The sequence below is a fragment of the Mauremys reevesii genome, linkage group 12, assembly GCF_016161935.1.
Source record: "Mauremys reevesii isolate NIE-2019 linkage group 12, ASM1616193v1, whole genome shotgun sequence".
NCBI classification, from domain to species: domain Eukaryota; kingdom Metazoa; phylum Chordata; order Testudines; family Geoemydidae; genus Mauremys; species Mauremys reevesii.
Window position 1 is genome coordinate 37,712,676 of NC_052634.1, and position 6,000 is coordinate 37,718,675.

The following is a 6,000-nucleotide window of genomic DNA, read 5'->3' on the forward strand; positions in this document are numbered from 1 at the left end:
AAATGTGTGTTATGTGTTAGGTTGGTCTGACAAATTTCAAGAAAATACCAATGATCATAGACTGATGCAGACACTGGCAGTTTCTGATTTTTACTGAGAGTTCATTGAGAAATATTTTCCTTAACTATGTTATGGAATATTGGGTGGGCTCTAAAGGCACCATTCTTCCTGCTTTCGCCCTTGGCGACAACACGGCTACACGCGCACCTTCCAGTAAACTGCTAGAGAAGACAACACAGACAGGGATGGCAGCAGGGCAGACTGGAGCTCCATGGAGACGGTGGGACCAGGACTTATCAATGGGGAGGTGGCCACCCAGCATGCACAAGGCTGAGCCAGCAAGTGCGGCGTGTGCTCCACGGTGCCCCTACTCCCTGCACGTGGTGGTGGAGGGCAGTTACTGAGTTCAGTTGGTCTGGTAAATTTAGGGCTTGGCTACACTTGCAGAGGTAGAGCGCTGGGAGTGAAACCAGCCCTCGGAGACCGCAGCAGGGAAACCGCTGCCGTGTGTTCACACTGACAGCTGCAAGCGCATTGGAGTGGCCACATTAGCAGCTCTGGCAATGCCACAGAGAGCAGTGCAGTGTGGTAGCTATCCCAGTGTGCAAGTGGCTGCAACGTGCTTTTCAAATGGGGGCGGGGGTGGAGTGTGACAAGGAGTGTGTTGTGTGTACGTGGGGGGAGTGACAGTGTGTTTGGGGGGCTGAGAGTGTGTCAGCATGCTGTCTTGTGTGTTCGGACAGCAGCAGACCCCCCTCTCTCACACACACTCACAACAGCAGCATTCCACACTAATGGTTCTTTGTCCCAGAGCAGATAAGCAGCCGGCTGTCAGAAACGGAGCTTTGAAAGGGGATCTCCGCATGCCTGCAGCCGATTTCAAAACAATGACCAGAGTGGGCACTTGACTTCAGAGGATTATGGGACATTTCCGGAAGCCAATCTCAGTGCAGTGATGCCCGGGCATTTCAGCAGGGCTCAGCGAGCTTTATACTTCTCATGGAGGTGGATTACCAGGAGCGCTCCAGCTGCAGAGCCCAGGTGCTCCATGTGCCTTGCCAGTGTGGACACCTCAGGAGTTAGGACCCCTGGGGCTGCTTTAATGTGCTTTAACTTGCAAGCCCTTAGAACAGGGACAGGTGCACATTTGGAAGAGGGAAACTGCTCCACACACTAGCCCGGGCAGCCGTCCACTTTCTTTGGCAAGTCAGGAAGGGCAAAGGCGAGACTGGAAGCACCTGGGGCTCATGCCCCAGCCTTTGTGACACCCAACCCCCAACTCCTTCCCGGGGCTCTAGCTGAAGGCAGAGCATTGGCCTGAGCGGCCAAGAAGAGGTTCCAGCCCTGAAGGGAGCAGGACTTGCAGCACAAAGTGAGCACAACCACGAGGGGACTCAAATCCTGAATCATCCGATCCACAGGGAGATGCCTTATCCTTTAGGCCACATGATGAGGGGGTCTAAGCTCTTCTTTGGAAAAGGCAGACACTGTGTTTCTCAGGTCATCTACTGAGGGGGGCCGAGACACTCTGGGCACAAGAAGTCGAGTTCCCAGTGACACGTGAGACTTAATTCTATGGAGCCAGGTGCAGGGCTTTGCCAGGGAGGCTCAGGCATGGGGGATTGGGGTGCAGCAGCCGGACCGGCTGTCTAGGTGTGGAGATTTAGTCGCACTGAGGGAGGAGGACAGGAGGAACCCCGCTGACAGGCAGTGGCTGTGCAGAACAAGAGGAGGGGTTGCTGGGAGTTTTTTTTGCCTGCTCGCTCTTGTGGTAAAAGGAGGAGACTCTGCCAGCAAGTCTGGTTAGCTCCGTTGGTTAAAGCATCAGGCTCTTAATCTGGGAGCCCAGGATTTGAGCCGCCCCTCTCTAAGCGCTCAGCTTTTAAGTTGCCTTGTGTGCCAGGAGCCAAATGATTCCTGGTGGTATCACAGAGCCACACATGGATTCCCAGAAGCCGTAGCAATTTCCTGGGAATGCCCCTTTCTCCTGCTGAGTCCTTAGGAAGCAGGATAGAAGCTCACATCTGCAGAAGCGGGCCCAGGAAGTGCAGTCTCTGTTTGGCAGGAAGCGCTGTGGGTCCAGGTGCTGAGAGAGCCAAGGGGAGAAGAGAGCGGGAGAAGCTGTGAGTGCAGAGTGCAAACCTGCCAGCTGAGAGTCACAGGTGTCTAGAGACTGTGACACCATCTGGTCCCCTGGCATAAAGTTCAGCTGTCAGAACACTGACTAGTGCGAGCTGAGCTCAGATCTCAGGGGGACTGTGGGACCTGTTGCTTCATACCTAAGTTGGAATCTCAAGGCTTTGTCTTGCTGTTTCAAATGACGCGGGAGCCGGTCTTTTGCCTGCTGGCTGTTGTGACTTGCGCACCAGAGGGGAGGCCGGAGCCCTGTAGGGAGGGATGGGAGCTGGGTTTACTCTGAGTTCTGAAGCTGAGCTGCAGCCAGGCCTAGGAGACAGCCTTTTGGTTGACCTTTTTTATTTATTTGTTACCTACTGGCCCATAGTCATGTTGGCCATGTTGGTCTTTCCCCAGGAATGCTGAAGGGTGGGCCTTGGGGGGTGTGTGTGTGCAACGTCTTCCTGAACTTACTGCCAGAGGCTTGGACACTGTCCATGGTGGAGGCGGTACACCTAAAATCCCTGCTTGTCTCTGGTCACACCCCCTTTCAGTACCTTTAAACTGTATGATGTCCTACATGGGTGGTCTAGCAAGGTATGGGGTTCCTGGTCCCCGGCTGCCTGAAAACAGGTCAGGTGTAGTATTGCTAACAGAGTGCAGACAGCAATATCTGTTAATGTGTAGGTGTCTTGGCATTTAGCCACCAATGTGCCTCGGTTTTCTCTCCCACACAGCAGCGTAGGCCTGTTATCCCTTTGCTGCTGTGCCAAGCTTCCAGCCTGTTTACAGGTATGAGTTGAAAAGAAACTATTCTTGTGGGACTGTCTTGTCACCATCCCTAGCATGTACAAAAGTTTTTTTTCCCCTATAAATCAGGTATGTCCCACACCTTTAAAGGGTTTACCACTAGTATTAACTCCTTGGGCTTGATGACGTAGCAAAAGACCCCAGATTAACAGCAAAGCTACGGCGAACAGGTTTTGTTCACACAATTTAGCTTGTTTAGTGTCTATTACATTTCCAAATTCCTTTGTGTACCCTCATAAGTGCTCTGATGCAGATTGTTCTGCCTCTTTGGAGAAGGTTTTTAATTCAGGCATGTGTTTGAGTGGTTGGCAAGGAAGGGTGCACTGCAACCATGCCTGCCCTTGGCCCAAATCACACATTCCTTCAAAGCTTGTAATGCCTTTTCCCCTCATCCATGTATCTAACAAATCTCTCATTTCATTTACATAAGCCACATTACTGAATCCAGATCCCCTCTTAAGACTCCTGAATTTAACCCTGTAGGGTTCAGGTGTTATCTGAAACTGTTTTAAAACTAGTTCCTTACATTTACCATAGTTTGTAGCATCATCAATAGGCATCTCATTCAATATGTCCATAGCTCTTCCAGTCAATTTGGCTACCAATGTGACCATTTTTGATCACCAGGGATTTCACACAGGTGCAGAGTCTCTCAAAGGTGATGAAATATTCAGCAATATCACTGGATTCATCATACTGTGGACATAGTCACTCCGTGGATTTTTGGGGAAGTGGAGCTGGCTGCTGGAGGGTTTTGTCTCTTCCCCTCCATAACAGCCAGTCCATGCTTCTGGGCCTCAATTTGGGCCTCTATTTCTCTGTCTCTTAACTCCAGGGCTCTTTTGTGAGCAGCTCCCTCTCTGGCTGCCTCTGCTTCCATAGCCCTTCTGTGCACAGGTGCCTCTGCTTCTTTGAGCTTCAATTGAAACTCCCGGTCCTTTGCCTTCTCTTCTGCTTCCAGTCTGGCCAGCTCTAGTTAAGTAGCTGCCTCTCTGGTAGTCATTTTCCTGCTTTCTTGTGCTGAGACACCCCCTCTGCAGTTCACTGAAACTGGGATGCACTCAGCTCAGGGGCTTCTTAGTTAACAGAGACTTTCCCAGCACCCAGTGTTCAGCCTTTCTGGGCAGCAACTTGCAACCTGTGCAGTTCCAGCTTCTTCTGCTCTTCACTCTTCATTAGTTTGCTTATTTTTCTTTCCCTATTTCCCTTCCCTGAAAGAAGCAAACAGAAAATCATAAACCAGTAACCACTTTGTCTGTTCTCCAGCCACCACACCCAACTCACTACCAGTCTCTCAGAGCAATCAGCTGTGAGTCTGGAGGTCAGGACTGGATAGCAAGGGCTGCAGGTCGGGAGTGAGGGGCACCAGCCACGCAGTGACTGGGGAGCTCAGCGGGGAGCCCAGGGGGCTGTGGGTCGGGAGTGAGGGGCACCGGTAGGGCTGGGGGGAACCCAGGGGGCTGCGGGTCAGGACTGAGGGGCACCAGCAGAGGTGTGAGTCTGGAGGTCAGGACTGGGATAGGAGGGGCTGCGAGTCGGGAGTGAGGGGCACCAGCCACGCAGTGACTGGGGAGCAAAGTGGGGAGCCAAGGGGGCTGCGGGTCAGGAGTGAGGGGCACCGGTAGAGCTGGGGGGAAACCAGGGGGCTGCGGGTTGGGACTGAGGGGCACCGGTAGGGCTGGGAGCGAAAACTGTGCAGTTCAGAATGTGAATAGTGACCCCGTCTCCTTCCTGCACCTGCTCTACATTGCTCCACAGCAGCTTCTCCCCCTGCAGAGTCACCCCAGCACTGCAGTGCAGCCGCCCAGGGTTCAGCAGGGGCCCCTGGCAAGGGCAGTGGGTGCAGCTAATAGCCCGGTGTGCCTAGCTCTGAGGCAGCTGTAAAAAAGCAACACCCCCCCGCAAAGTACAGAGACTGAATTCCCCAACTTTAACATCATGACCCCCTGTAGAAAGCCACACGTGTCAGTTGTATTTTCACAGGGAGATACAAAAATCAAGTGACACCAATTTTTAAGTTGAGTAAATAAAGTTGAGGAGATAGTTATTAACCTCACAAAAATATACTAAAGATCCCTCAACATAACACCTGAAGGTGAAATATGAACAGAGACAGACCTTGTCAGCAAAGGCTCATTTCCCAAACAATCCTCACAATGTTACCAATTCCCACCCCTCCTCCACAGGAGCTCTGTGCAGTGTAACTGTTCTGCAGGCAGCTTCCCATTAAATGCTGTTGTGGGACATTCCCAGGCCTGGAAATGTACGAATGACAGAATTTGAAAAGCAAACCTGGCTCCCCGCACCAGGCGGGATTTGAGAGTTTTGTCCCTGTCACTTAGTCTTTGTCAATAGTACAGACGCCAGGGGCAGGACTATGATAGACACTATGACAAGGTGTCAAACGGTGCCTGGAACCCTTAAGAAGAATCCACTCCACCGAGTACCAACACTTGTCGCTACCTGCTCTCAGCCCCACTAAGAATGTTTTGGGGTCACCCCTCACCTGTATCAACCTAGGGGGTCTCGGAGAACCACAATTAACAGGTGCTGGGGGGGGGCCCTCAGAAAATGTTAATTAACAGGTGCTCCAGTGGTGCAATTGGTTAGCACACAGTACTTATAGGGCAGTGCTGAGAGGAGCTATGCTGAGGTTGTGAGTTCAAGCCTCACCTGGAGCACTGGTTTTCATTAATCACGTGGTGTCACCCCCTTATTTGGCCTTGTGGAATGTAGAATTCCAGCCCAGGGGACACTGAGGCAGGGGAGGAGTCAAAAATGCCCCTTCACTTATTACCTCCTCTCCAGCGCACAGGTCAGAATCTACAATCCTTTCTCCCCCCCCAGCCCCTGTGCCAGGATCCGTCAAGCAGAGCCTGGAGTCCTGCCCATCCTTGACCCCTGAGCCTGGAGGGAGAGGAGCAAGGAGCCATTGTTACAGGGCTTTCCCTTCCCCTGCCCACTGCCCTGGCTCTTGTCACACAGACAGAAAGCAGCAAAAGACCAGAAGTCGGAAGCGCAGACAAAGGGATGTTTACTGGGGTTAGTTTCCAAGCCAGCAGATTCCGAAGCCCT

The 6,000-nt window shown here is 52.2% G+C and overlaps 1 non-coding gene across 1 annotated transcript; it reads left to right on the forward strand.

Annotated features, from left to right (window-relative positions):
- Positions 1 to 5,512: 5,512 nt before the first annotated feature.
- Positions 5,513 to 5,606, forward strand: TRNAI-UAU. The gene is made up of 2 exons: positions 5,513 to 5,550; positions 5,571 to 5,606. It is a non-coding gene; the product is annotated as a tRNA-Ile (tRNA).
- Positions 5,607 to 6,000: the final 394 nt, after the last annotated feature.